This window comes from Protopterus annectens, chromosome 2.part0 (assembly GCF_019279795.1).
Source record: "Protopterus annectens isolate FY-2018-M chromosome 2.part0, PAN1.0, whole genome shotgun sequence".
Classification (NCBI taxonomy): Eukaryota; Metazoa; Chordata; order Ceratodontiformes; family Protopteridae; genus Protopterus; species Protopterus annectens.
In genome coordinates, this window is record NC_056728.1 from 1,312,303,436 (window position 1) to 1,312,318,669 (window position 15,234).

At 37.9% G+C, this 15,234-nt stretch overlaps 1 protein-coding gene across 4 annotated transcripts in view; it reads right to left on the reverse strand.

The window, feature by feature from the left end:
* The window catches only part of NRBP1 (nuclear receptor binding protein 1), a 1,787,342-nt gene extending 1,785,602 nt beyond the window's left edge, over window positions 1-1,740 (reverse strand). For 2 of the 4 annotated variants that reach the window (XM_044061500.1, XM_044061497.1), the window contains exon 1: window positions 1,170-1,692. The gene's annotated coding sequence lies outside the window, so the exon portion shown is untranslated. The other 2 variants (XM_044061499.1, XM_044061498.1) reach the window with 2 other exon arrangements.
* Window positions 1,741-15,234: the final 13,494 nt, after the last annotated feature.

Consider the following 15,234-nt stretch of genomic DNA (forward strand, 5'->3'; position numbering starts at 1 on the left):
TGGTCTACATTTTTCAGCAAAAACACAGGACTTAAGTAATTTAATAATGGCAATCATTTTAATGTCAAACCTAAAGTTCTTCATAAAATGCATCCTAATGCAAAGTCTTGTTATGCTAGCAACTTTCTAGGTTTACTACAGCAATATATAAAATATGACAAATTTTTTGGCTTTTGTTCCCCCTTACACCAAGAAGTTAAGAGATAAAATGTCATGGCAGAATAAAACACATTTTAAATCTGAAACACCTAAACAGTATATGGTACACCAAAAATAACTCAAATGCTGCAAGAAAAGCTAAACAAAAAAGTGAAGTCACCCTTTGCTCTAGCCATGGGTATGGTTTCTCCTGTAAAAACTAACATTTCTTAAAAAAAAGTCCCACTTTGGGCATTTGAAAAGGTGGCAAACCCATTATTTAAATACTCTGCCTGTAGCCTCACTTTCAAAAATGTCTACCTAATGAAAAAATAATTAATTTTGCCCCAAGTCTGATGTTTACCAAACACGATACACATTATAACCATATTATCAGTAAAGCATATCAAAGACGGCCATTTACCTACTGAAATTTACATACGCTGCAAATAACATTTTACTTTGGCATCTGACATTTCTCCACTTATGTTAAGTAGGTCATAGGTCGGAGCCGGAAATGAGCTCCGTAAAGGAATTTCTCTCTCTGAATACTACGTGGAATACTTACTAATCAACATCACTGAAGAAAGAGTTCCCCTTACCACCTCTCTGACATTTAAGTAACTCACTAAAACAAAAAACTATTGATATTTTTCTTGATCTTAACACTATCAACGGAATCACCTCCCACGAAAATATGAATTATTACACAATATAAAAAAGTCCACTTTCTCATATTGTAACTCAAGCTATACGGCCTGCCTCACGTTCGTGGTAGTGGTTGTGTGTTGGGGGGGGGGGGGTAAATACGTAAAACTGCAGTTCGCATCTGTATACTAATAACAAATGTTTTTTGTACCTTATGTATTGGGATCCATCGGAAAGGTCGGAGTATAATAAAAACTGTAAGAAAAGGCAGAGACAGGGCTACCTAACTTATAACTGTAAGTACACAGACACAAAACAAGCTGGCTGCATGAGTGTTACTCACCAACAATAAACAGAAACCAAAACGTTGATTGCCTCCTCACCTTTTTACAACCCAGACTAATGAATGCCACAAAAATTACCGGCACGAACTGTTGAGTTGCCACAAACGAGACACCAAAAACAAAGCCTTGAGAATTAAAGAGCTATACACGACACAGCTACAGCAAAAGGGGGAGGATCACCACTATCCGGTTTCCAAAATCCAACTATTTAAAAGACACGATGTGTTCTCGACAGATGTCACAAAACATAATAAATCCAAAAGTAGGTACTGGCATTTTTTTACGTAGATACACTCAAACGCAGTAAAAGCCACCTTTACTGTACCACTTCAAATCACCAGTGGCCACTTCCTTCCGTCAAGACACGCAGCGGAGGAATCCAACTGCCTATCGCTAGCGGGGAGAAAAATGACAAGGCAATCCTTCTTTAAAATGCTTTTTGTTGAACCTTGTTGTTTTAAATAAATAAGTATTCCACACGGACTCAGTAATTATATATTATTGACTACTTAAACAGCATAAAGTAGGTTTTCCAAAAAATACAACCATCATAAGTAAATTAATGGCGACTACCTACGACCAAGACCATTCAGTTCTACGTTTAATCTTTCATAACCGAAGCCTCTGTTAAAATGTGGCTGGACTCCCATGCCCGGACACCAATCATACTGCCTAGTTGGCAAAAGGCAGTTATGATTGGCTGAAGGTTAAGATAAAGGGTGGGTTGATTGCATTTAAGTGTCTGGATCGTGAATGAAAAACGGTGTTACGGTTTACGTGCTGTTTATGTTCTTGTTGTTGAGTCTGGGTTTCTATTGTAGTGTTTATTGTTGTTTCTATACTTTTACCTTAACAGTAAGAAGTAATTATAAAACAGTACTTTTCGTCATCAATGTGTACATCATTGTCTTATTAAGTAATTAATTTATTGTTTAATAGTATTTGGTCAAAAATCTGAATATATTCATCAATTTATTATGCTACTTTACGTTGGATTCAACTGACCAAATATGGGAGTATTTTTCATGAAAAAATAACAGGTGGTATCCCCAACTCAACCTTCACACTTAAAAATATTGAGCACTTCGTCTTAAATAAGTGGAACTAAAAGGCAATTGTACACAGCTTGCTAACTAACGACTTACCTAGGAAATTAACACAAGTTTGCATGTTTTTTGTTAAAGACAGAGCACGATTCACTCTTATTTAACTATGAACTTGCACAAAAGTACATTGAATGTATAATAAATCTGTTAAGTGAAGAACACGCCACGGTAGTTAGTTTTATAATGCGAACCGATACGCTGGTCTTCTACATGAGGCGCAGCAAAAACGTGGTGGGGTCCGGAGATAGGGTACTGATCCGGATCTTAAATTTGCAGGCTTAGCCCGGGTTACATATAATTTAATGACAACAGTAAAGTAAAAATTGAACTAAACGACACAGTGTAAGAGTACTGGATAACATAAATGAAATATATTATACATGTATTTATAAGAAGGTTTAAAAAGTAGGATTAGGGGGCTGCAACTTTCTGATGCGAAACATCTACAATAGGACTCAAGTCACACATTTTGACTGTCATCAACAACACAAACACACACACGTACGCATTGTGTATAATATATCTTAGCAAATGTTGATTTTCCATATAGTCAAAGGAAGTTCGAAAGCATATAATCCTAATAACTGCCTTGCAGACTCCTGCAATTCCAATGTATGCTTTGGATTCTTTGTCTTTTAAGGACCCATCCCTCCTCTAGAAGACAAACGGCTCCCTGAACATTCGAAACGTTGTGGTGTTGTGTCTTTCGGCTTTTCCCCGGTTAGGAGTAGCCCCAGCGGAACTCCGGTTCGCTAATGATTGGCAGTAGATTTTTTACGCGCCGAGTTGCTGGCCCTAACGCACAACCTTTCAACGAAGGTACGCCCATTCACGCATGTCTCCACACAGAAGACGCTCTAGCTGAGAATCGAACCGGACAACGCTGCCGCAGCACCACCACTGCAGTTCAAGGATTTAAAAACCCACCCACGTATAACTTCCTGGAGGGGCAGAAACATTAGCCAAAGTTTGCTACACCTCTGGAACACACGTAGGGTTACTACCACCTTTTCAAGGGCACAAAGTGAGTAATTTTTAATAGAAAAGTAAGTTTTTGTAGGCTAGACAATGCACACAATCACTGGACTTCATTCTTTAAATTAAAGCTCACTGCTATAGAGTTTGAGTTTTTCCCATAATGTTAAAAATACTAGTTTTTTTGCAAATGTAACAGGAACCTTGTGAATTTTGTGTCTAATATCTTATTACTTTTATAATTTTCATGTTTTTTTATTTATTTATTTTTTGAAGGATGCAGCTGCCCAAGTAGGAACTGTCTTATGTAAAGAGGCTTGAGTGGTAACCCTGGCCTTAACATGTTAGTCATACCCATGGATCCTTAAAAATAAATCTTGATTAGTTGGGAATCTACAAATTCATTCCTGGCCTGAACTGTTTTCCCTTTGGGAAGTGGGAGGTATATCAAGAGGGGTGAATATTAGCAAGATGTTTATCTCTTAGCTCAAGCATAAAGGACAAAGCCAAGAGGACTTCCAAGATGGCTGCACACTGATCAACATACTGATTAGTGCTCTTCTGTTGTGAAAATAAAAACTCAGCTTTTAGTGGCTTTTCTGTTTTCTGCCAGTCTGGATAAAATTCAGTTACTGACTGATTTTCTGGTATGGCGTTCAGCAAAGCAGCTGCAAAGAACACTTCTCCTCCCCCAAGATAGCTAGAGTTTGCTATTCTGAAAGCAATCCTTGGGATAAAGGCAACAAATCTGCTGATTATAAATAATAAATGCATGATTAAGTCTAAGCAGCGAGGGGAAAAAAATCCCAACAAGAAAATTGAAGGGATTACTGTTTGGCAACCTATAATGTTCCAGAGGAAAGGCCAAGGTGTCCGTACCTGCACAAACCACATGATGTCCAAAATGCAAGAAAAGCTTGACAAAGTATACCATGAAGTGGTCAAAATGAATGAGAGTTTAATGGGCTATGTTAAAAAAAAAAAAAAAAAAAAAAAACACACAAGGTTAGGTGGAGTAGGCTGAGCATTAAATCAGCATTTTGATGAGATTGAAGACCTTCAAAGGAAGGTTTCAGAGAACAAAGCCAGTTTGTTGGAACTTGAATCTTAGGATGAAATAACAGAAAAGCTCCTAGAAATTAAAGACAGAAACATGAGAGATAATGTAAGATTTATCACTATCTCAGAAGGGATGGGCAGTCATGATTGTTTGAATTGTATAATAATTCAGTTGGCAGCATAGACAGGTATTTCTAGTGAGCAGATACTACTTGACAGATCCCTTCATGTCAACATAGCTTTGTGAGTACTTGCTGGAGATGTGATAAAATGGAGATGGGAGATCAGACACTTTTTTTTTTGTCCTCCCAGAAGTTGGAACAATATAAAGAGGACTTGCAGGATGTACTAAGAAAAATCTTAAAAGAGCTGGGAATTAAAGGAAGAGAATATTTACTTTAACTGAGTTAGACACTACATTTTAAGAGGCAGATTAAGGCCTTAGATGCTCTAATATTGGTAGTCGCAAAAATGTGATAACTAAGCATTGGAAAACTGACACCACTCCAAACATCAGAGAGGTGGTTAACTTAACTTAGTTGAAAAGATCAAGAAGGAAGAATGGGTGGCATTGAAGTATAAACCTAGTAAATTTCACAAAAAGAAATGACAGACCTGGAGAAAAATCAGGGAATTAGATGTCAGTATAGAATCAATGGATTTAGCAGAGGCACACTCTTAGCCCTAGAAAAGGGTTTAGAGGCCCCACTTGTGAGGCAGAGTGAATGTCTGATAATGTTACTAAAGTGGTAAGGAAACTTAAAATGGAAAAGTAATTTGTTTTCTTGGAAGACTGGATACGGTACATTGTAACACTGGGTGTTGGGTTTGAGCTGTGGTATATCTGTATCAAGGCATGTTTTGGGACAATGTGGAAAACAGTTGTATCTAACCTCCTAGTGCACTGAAAGTGTTCTTCCCTCATTTTTTTTAAATAAAGTGTAGTTGTTAAAATCAGTTACTGTCTAATCATTGATTACATTGCCTGGATGCTACCATACAGATAAGAATTTGGAGAAAGTAAGAGAAAATTAACTAGAAAAGAAGAAGACAAAACTCTAGCTGAGAAAAAATATTGCAGCTGTTCAGCAAAAAGCAGTTCAGGTTTCAGCTTTGGTATAGGATACGGCTTACAGCAGTTTAGAGGAAAAATAAATCAAATGCACTCGGAGTTTGTTAAAATAAGTGAAACATTGAAGCTATATGCAAACTCCATCAAAGACTGGAAAATAGAAGTAATGTTAACCAGCAATTCTGATAAACTGATAAAAACTGCAAAACTCAGAGGTTGAAATGGAAAAAAATATCTATCTGATTCTTAAGAACAATTGTTTAAAAAATAATATTGTTAGCAAATAAAGCACACAGAGAAAACCTGCAATTTCTGCTGTACCAGAGAAACTGGAAGGAACACACTGCATTAATTTTCTGAAAATACCAATAGGCAAATGGACTGTTGTTACACAGCAGTATTTCTTAATTGAATGGTCACATCATGTGTGTGCTCCAAGTCTAGCCAAGAAAAAGCAGCCACAACCTATATACATGTGATCAACTGACTTACCTGGTTACCAACTAGTAAATAAATAAATAGTTTCAGAAATAGCCTATATTTTGAACTATTGGGATTTACACTGCTAAAAAAAGACCAAAACTACAAGAGAAGAGCGAATATTGAATATTATTGAATATCACTCTTCTTTAAATTTGTTTAAAGGTGCAATTATACCAAGAGAAACATTTGCTGTTAATAAAATTGTGGCAGAAAGGAACATATGAAAAATGGGGACAGTAGAGTGCTTGTAGAAAATGATTCTCTATATACCGTGCAGAAAGCAAGTTTTTCCTAGCAATCAGGAATGTCAATAAGTAGGTGTGATATTCAAGCTGTTGTATCCAGCTTTCTTTTTTTTTTTCTAAACATTTTTTTTTATTAAACCACAGCTAAAACTGTGACACAGATACACATGCACTAAAATAAAATAAACCATAGTAAATACCGAAAAAGCCAAGGAAATGCACCAAAAATCCTTTATTTAAGCACTTTCGTCTCCTGGTAGAAAACTTCATCAGAAAAATTTCTAAAAAAAAGTTTTCTACCAGGAGACGAAAGTGCTTAAATAAAGGATTTTTGGTGCATTTCCTTGGCTTTTTTGGTGTTTATCAGTCGAGTGAATTTGTAACGTGTTTGTGTGGTTTCATAAACCATAGTAACTTTTTTCCATGCAGAATATACATATGTTTCCTTTTCTACAATTAGCATTCATTCCTACATTACATAGATTGCTCAATTCTTTCCTTCCCTTAATCCTCACTCCTCCTGAACATGTTTCTCCATGTATTCTTACCACAGATTCCATTTACTTCTATGTAATTTGCATTTTCATTTTTCTAAGCATTCCACCTCCACCTCTTTTATTTACTCTATAATATTCAGTACTGCAATTACAGTTGGTTTAGATCTTGTATCTGTCTTTCTTCTGAATATTTTTCCTGAAGGATCAAATACATTTTTGATGGAGAACAGGCTAAGAAAGACAAAAAAAAAAAAGTTTAGCTATCAAAGAGAGAGTCAGCAAGAAGAAGAGAACCCTGCTCCATATTCATCTGACAATAAAGCCCATAGACAGACTTTGCCATTTAATCATTTAAACCCTTTTCATTGTTTCAAAAAAAATGCTTGAGGGACAGGAAAGGAGCACTGGAGTTTTCTAGAAAAAAATAGCAGTACCTTGGACTTTAATCAGAGAGTAGTGTTAAAAGATGGAGATGATCAGGAAGAAGACCAGCAACACTGTGAAATGAATGAAAATTTGGGACTGTCTAGCATCCATCTTATTATAGGATTAGACATGTTCAAAATGGCTTTGCAAAACAATGGGTTGAGGAAACACTGGAATTTTGCAGACTGTAAAACAGGTAGGTGAACTGTAAATTATAAACTCCACTTTATGTCATTAATGTTTAGAAGTACATGGGAGGGACTGAAAAAGTAACTGAATAAACACTTTTTGTTCTTATTTATATGAAAGTCCACCGTGTAAATTGCATGTTACATGGTAGAGTAGTTTAGTATAATGTGTGGCCAGAGGTATTTTAAATGTGAGGTGGGAGAAGTCTTGGTGACCTCTGCATATCTTGGCTTATTAAAACAAGAAATTAATTTTCTTAGTTTTACTGTGTCCAGGCTTTACATTGTAAGAATGTGAGTAAGGCTGAGGAGAAGCAAGTTAAAATTAATGTAATGTGAACCTGGGCTGCCGGGATGAGAGAAGTAAAAGTGTAGTGTTCATATTATATACAGCATTAAGATAATAATGTCCCTGTTTTTATACAGGTAGATATCTAGATTAATGTCCTTTGTTTAATCCATAGGCAACCGTTTTCTTAAGAAAATATGCTTAAAAATAAGATAAAATTATGAAAGCTATAGATAATGGTAGTGTTTTCATGTATTTGCAAACCACTGGTTATTTTTCTATTAGCAAAGACTTTCAATGGGAGACAGTCTGTAGGTGCAAACAGTTAATCAAGAAAGAAATGAATGGTGAGTTCTGAGTGAAATTTATAAAGATTCTTTCATGTTTTTTTTCAACATCAACTTGTAGAAAAGAAGTCTGCAGGTGCAGACAATTAACCATGATAGGTCTGAACACTGTAGAGTGAATTGTTTAAGGAACATTGTAATTGACATTTAAATGTATATTGACAAATGGTTAAGTGAAAATGAATGAAGTTTGAAATCGTGGTAAGTTTTAAGTTATACAAGTATTTGTCTTCCCAGCAGCCTTAGTACTTTAATTGATTTAACAGAACACTGCACAACTTAGCTTATTTATTTAAAGGCAATCAGTGCATTTTTTTCTTAGGCTAAAAGTTAGTTTACTAAAAGCACGTAAGCTGTTTTTCACATCTGGGAGGAGACCAGAGATAAGAAAAGGAAAGACAGCAATCAGTGTATGTGGCAATATGCTTTTTAGCATGGTAAACTTAATTTCAGACTAGGTAATGTCTGTGGGGTTTAGCCACTGTTTGGAGTAAACTTCATTTTTTTGTGGAAAGTATATGCATTTTATTTGTTCTCAGTTTAAAAGTAATGGGGGTCTGAAATTTATTTATTTTTCTGTTTAAGTATTTTTATTGAAGCCAAAAGTCTTGAAAATGTGAAGCAGCTATGTTAAGAGATCAACCTGTCAAATATTAGTGTCTGCACGTAAATTAGAAGCTGGAAATATAGATTTAAATAAGTGTCATATAAAATATGTGGGAGTGATATCTTTCTATTATAAGAGACACTCTGTTTATATTGTCATGAAATGTAAATGGCCTTACAGATATGGACAAAAGGCAAAGTGTACTGAATTATAAAGAATTGTACTGTGAACATACTAATGCTGCGGAAGACACATTGGTATAAAAATGAGCATACAGATTTGACAAAGAAAGGATTTCACGGAGGAAATTCAGCAGATTATCAGGGACAAATGAAAGGGACTAAATAATACTGATTACTAGAGGGACTAAAACAGTGATAAAAAAGGAAAAATGTGACAACTATAGCAAAGTTGTGGGTAGTAAGGTGTTATTGGCAAGGGAGGGTGATTAAAATGGCATGTATTTACATTCTACCTAAAACGGTTATTATGGAACCTAAGAACATTTTGGGAGGGAGAATATATTTTCAGCAGTGACATTTATGGATGGGGGCTTGAATCCAGTCTGCAATAGTGAGGTTGTATCAGGGAACCTAGAAAGGAAATATTTTAAAAAGTTAGATTTCTGAAAAAAATTTATAAGATTCTTTGGAAGATGGGAATTCAGTAGTAGGAATCCAGAGATAATTTGCATATTATTCCCTGAGGTATAATAACTGGCTTAGATTGGATAGAAATTATATTTCACTTGAGCATGTGTATTTAATTGAAAACTTTGACACACACCCAATAACTGTTCCAGATCATGAAAACGATAAAAACTAAGAGAAAGATGCAGGGTAAGGAAGTAAAAATGAGACACTGCTACTTCCCTATGCATCTGTTAAAGACAGATTTATTAAGGAAGATAGATATTTCTTCAGAATGGATACCTAGAGAGTGGGATAACGTGAAAATGGAGTTTAAAACACTGTAGAAATAAGAGAGAAAGAGGTATGGTAAAGAAGTAATAGGAATTATTTAGAGAGCTTTATAAAAGATTAAAATACTGCAGAATAAGGGGAATATCACATCACAGCACAAGAACAGGAGCAAGTGTAAAGTATTAAAGGGGAAATGAGTGTTTGGTTAATATGCATGAGTTTAGAAAGATTGCTGTTAAGCTACATTTTTTTGATAACCACAGAGCATGAAAACTTTTAGCACAATGTTGTAGGCAACAAAAAAGTAGAATGGGTTGTCAGACTTAGTGAGCCTCTAACAAGAAAAACAGTAGATATCCTATGACAATGTAAGGTATTGCCAGCTATGCCATGAGTAGTAGGGCAGCGGATGTGTAACATATGCCAGCACAGCTAGTTGGACTTTGTAAATAATTATATGTCATTTGTATAGCAGACTGATTTGTACAGATGCTTGTGTTGAAAAATGTATTTGTAAAGCTGCTTAAATTAAAAATGTACCAACAATGTGCCCTGCTGGACAGAAAAAAACAAATATGCATATCTTAATCCACCTAACTTTCACAATAGTTTGAAATTAAATTACCTGGCTTAGGCCATAAAGATAGTATCTTACAGTTCTCAATGCAGCCAGAGACAAGAAATAATCTGTACTAGGAAGCTTTCTGCATTGTCATTGGGGTGAACATAATTGATATACTCTGGTGAAGTAGAGGTTTGAAATTGTTTTATGACTTCCAGGAGCAGTAGCAGATCTTAGGAAGGCTCTCTGTTCATGTATTATTGACACATATGTGCTAAATCCTGACAGCTTCTAGCCAGGGGGGATAGCATGGGAACCAGAAGTCAGATGACCATATGTATGTGCTGTCATTCTGTAATCCATCACTAAAAATAATATTTTAATACATGGTGAGACTGAAGTCTCATGGCACTCTGTTTTTGGAACCCGACAAAGAAGAAAGACCACTCACATACTTCATCTTGCCTTGCTCTAGTAAGTGAACCAGTGAATAGTAATTCTTTAGATCAGTCAGGAAAATAGAGTGAGATTAGTTAAGTATTGTTTTTCTGTATCTGTGTGAATCTATTCATCTGTGTTTTAATATTTCCTGTAACTGAAGCTATGGTGTTTATTGTAAACATATATTTAGTATTTTCATGTTCTTTTCTTATTTATTAAATATATTTAAACTTTTCATTGTGTCTGGCCCTTTAGAGAATATTTTAACTTTTGAGAGCACTTATATCTATTTGGTGACTCTATGGCCAGTCATGGAATTCTTACTGCATTGGTCAAACACTATCATTTGTATTAATATTAATTTCACTCAGCATAATCGGTACCCTTGCAAGAGCCTTAGACTAGCTGGCTTTGGAGTGTCTGGTGGTGATGTAACTACCTTATAGTCTGGGCAGAAGGGGACATAGCTAGTAAATCTGTGCCAACCTTTCCCAGGTGTGTATGTATGTGTGTGTGTGTGTGTGTGTGTGTGTGTGTGAGTGTGTGTGTGTCAGCTGCGTGAGTCAGGGACACAAAGCACTGGTTTCACAGAGAGAGTGCTGGAGGACTTGGCTTGGACATGTGGCTGAGGACTCATTTCTGCAGCTGTGCCAGTGAGGAGTCTTATTGGGGACCTAGAGGGAGACAGAGAGAAATCCAGACACTGGACTGAGTGTGCTCTTAAGGAAATTGTGCTTCATGCAGAGACCTGAATTGGAAATACTTTGTGGACCCAGTTTTGTTCCAAGTGAACATCCCTCTACAGTGTCAGTGGTGACTGAGGATTTAGCCTACTTGATTACTGGCCCAGAGTGGGGACATCACAGATCCTATAAAGGTACAAAAGATATTTAGAATTTTTTTTTTAATTTCTTATAAAGCAGAGGAATGTGGAAACTAAGAAAAGGCACAAATGGAAATATTTATGGAAGACACAATTATGCCAAGGTTGGAGGCAGATGAGCACCAACACTAGGAAAGATAGGAAGATATGAGAAAATGGTTGAGTGTAAGCAATCCTCAGGGAAGTAGTTGGAACAGACAGTATTCCTGTGGAAATTTGGAAGTCGGGAAGGAAGAAAGTGATAAAGATGTGTAAGATTTAGTCTAACAATATTTTAAAAGGAAGTATCAGCATCTTGAAAGAAAGCTTTTTTTGCCCATATTACACAAAGAGGGCAAAAAAAAAAAACAAAAAAAAAAAATCACATTCAGTGTAATATAGACTAATTTCAATTTTAAACCATTATTATAAGGTATTTTGTAACTTCATAGATATGTACTAAGCTAGCTTCCTTTGAGGGACATTTTAAGTGTAGCCAGTTTCCCTCCCTTTTGGTGCTTGAATTAAGTTAACATACAGTATATGGTGTTATAGGTTCATAGGAAGGTACTAGGGTATTGGCCCTTATAAGCTTATCCAAGAATTTTACCCATGTTCCCACAAAGTTAGCACCTGTTTTCCCTGTCCAGCAGGGACACAGGTTGGATCCCAGGAGTGTATTTTTCTGTTTCCTATCCAGTCGTCCAGGTTCCTCTTAAAGGGGGCTAGTGAGTTACTCTGCTTGACATGGAGAGGGAGTCTATTCCACAGCTGGGGGAGTCCTTGGGACACAAATCTCTCTGCCAACAAGTTTTATTAATGTCACATACCAGGTTGAGCCCTTGTGTGTGTGTTGCACAAGTGAAGTTTGACTTATGGATATGCAGTAACTCCTCAAGGCTGGGTCTGAGACGGCCTTGTATGCCAGACACAGGTCACCTCTGAGCAGTCTGTAAGAGACTGAGTAGAGGGATATGGCATTTAGCCTACCTGTAATGGATAGGTGTTTGAGACCCTGTATTTTCCTGGTCAGGAACCTCTGTGGTCTCTAGCTGCTGCATGTGCTTAGCAAGGTACATGCTGAAGGGGGCATTGTACTCAATAATGGGTCTGATAAGGGAGAAGTACAGGGATGTTATGACCTCCATGTTCCTGGATAAAATACCCTTACTTATGAGGTGGGCCATATAGAAAGCCTTCCATACAATGAAGGCAACGTGGTGGTCAAAAGCCAGGTTGCTATCAACCGGGGTGCCCTAGTCCCTCATGATTGACTGTATACTTAGTACTTTGTTATTAATGTGATAATTAGCGGGGATGCAATTTTCTCCTAAGGGGATAATGATGCATTTATTGGCATTCAGTTTGAGGCCATGCTTCTGGCACCAGTCATTAGTTTGGATAAGGTCTTCTTGGAGGATGTACACATCACTAGGGGAATTTAAGACAGCACCCAACTTGCAGTCATCTGCAAACTTGGTCAGCCACAGACCACTGGTTTTGGCTTGCACCTCAGAAAAGTATATCCCCAACAGTAGAGGCAAGTCCAATCCTTGGGGTACACCGCTCATTACGGGTCTACTACTAGAGATGGCTTCCCCTATTTTAACTGATTGGGTCCTATCAGTGAGCCAGTTAGCTACCCATCTGGTAAAGTATGGGTTGATGCCTAGCTGGAAGAGTTTATTATGCCTGAGTGGGGAATAATGTCAAAGGCTTTGGCTAGGTCAAGGTAGGCTGTGTGCACCGTCTTCCCCTCATCCATGGCTTTGGTGACTATTTTGAAGAAGTTGACTAAGTTTAACAGGCATGATCTCCCTTTGACAAATCCAAACTGTGTGAGGTCAAGCATTTGGAGGTTCCCAATGTCCTTGTTTATAAGGTCCATGATAAAGCACTCCATGGCCTTGCAGGGCAGGCTAGTTAGACTGGTGTGCCAATAATTGTCTTGATTGGTGGATGCTCCACCTTTCAGCTGGGATGAAGCCAGTGCTCAGGCTTTGGTTGAATAGGGTACTGAGAGCTCTTGCCCAAGTTCATGTAGGATGCAACCAGGGATGTTGTCAGGTCCCAAGGAGGCTGATTTTTTACCTTTGAGAGGGCATTAAATACCTGCTCCCTGGTGATGAGGGGAGGGGGGCAGGTGCTGGGGATGTCCTGGTTTACTGATAGGGGGACGGAGGGGTGATGTTTTCAATGAACCTGTTTGCTAACAAGTTGGCTATAGCTATGTCATTTGTGTATGTGGTGTTCTTGACCACCAATTCAGAGCAGATTTGGGTGTTACCTTTGAGATTGTAGATGTATGTGAAGAAGGCCTTGTGATCATCCTTAGTGGATGTGGCCAATTTGGACTCGAAGTTAGCCTTAGAGGACTTCACCAATGACCTTATTTGCTTGTTCAAACAAATGAGAGATTGCTTCCAACTTGGCACCTGCTCCTTGGTCCTGGACAGCAGTTTTTTTCTTTTTATTATAGAGTTTGTTTATTGCTGCTGTCTACCAGACAGGTTTACTCTTTCTTGATGAAGATGATTTGTTTCTGCCGGGTATTGCTGAGTCCATGCAGCTATGTAGGTGCTCATATAGTTTTTTTTTTTTGGTGTAGGCTTGGATATTAGTGTTAGTTCCAACTGTAGGGGTGGTTGCTCTGAAGCTGCTTATACCTGCCCTCAGGAGGTTATAGTCAGCGTTGGAAAAGTTTTTTTGTTTGACCCTGGCAAGTGAGGGGAGTTAGGGGAGATGGTGACTTCGAAAGTGATTGCTTTATGGTCAGATCTTACCAAGGAGGATGACACTGTAGGGGTGCTACAGTGGCTACTCATGTTGGTTAGTACCAGGTCCAGGATATTTTCATCTCTCATGGGGTGTTGACCAGCTGATCCAATGTACTGGCATTGATGAAGTCAAGGAATCTCTGGGCATTCATGTTTGGGCTAGAATAGGTCTTCCACTCAATGGTTGGGTAGTTAAAGTCACCCATGATCAGGGTAGAGGGGTGAATCTTGTTGGATTCAAGTAAGTCCAGATAGGAGGAGTGGGCATCCTGAGTCATGGTTGGGGGGGGTCTGTAGCTAGCTATAGGAGTTTTGTCAACAGTTAACTGTACCTGGAGTGTCTCATGTACGTCATACTGTTTGACCAGCCTGGAAGTGTCTATGCCTTTGATAAATATTGAAACTCCACCCCCTTTGGTTTTGTAGCCCTCTGTTTGGGGTCTGAAAATATGGTAGGACAAGTAACCTGGTAAGGCTGAGGTGCTCTCTTCAGCTTTGAACCAGGTTTCAGTGACTGCACAAATATCAGCATCCTCCAGGGTGAGGAATGCTTGCAGTGAGTGAAGTTTCATGTTAAGACTCCTAGTGTTTAGCAGCATTACCTTTAAATTTCATTTAGAAGAATTTTTCACATTGGTAATTTTGTCTCCTAAATACGGCACTATGGAGGAGACAAGAGCCTTTGCCAGAAGCCTGAAACCCATGGGAGACAGAAGAAGGCCATCTCTGGCAAAGCATTGTGGTCCGTCATTCATATCTGCCCAGACAGTCAGGTACTGGATCCCCTCAGAATGACACCAGAAACTAAGCCAATTATTAAAGTTAATCATTTTTTGTTTGTATGGAGGCATCATTCTAGGTGATGGTAGGATACTGCTTAAGGCTAGGGACATACCTGCCTGAAACCACGTATTCAGCGAGCTCAAGTGTCTCTCTTCACATAGTCCATAGAAGTATGTCTCAAGTCATTCACTCCAACGTGTACTATGACATATAACAATACCTGTTATTATATTATTATTATTATCACTCACTGTTAAGAGACTTGAGTGTGTGTATGATATGGTGGATTCTAGCACCTGACAAGCAACTTACCATAACTTTCTTCTTGTCTAGCCTGGTGAGGGGCACATCTGTGTGTCTCATGATAGAGTCTTCTATGACTAGTATATTGGTTTTGTGGTTGGGCCTAAGAGGCTGTGAGACACAGGTATGTGTACTATGTGTGGTGTTTGGTGTTGTGGG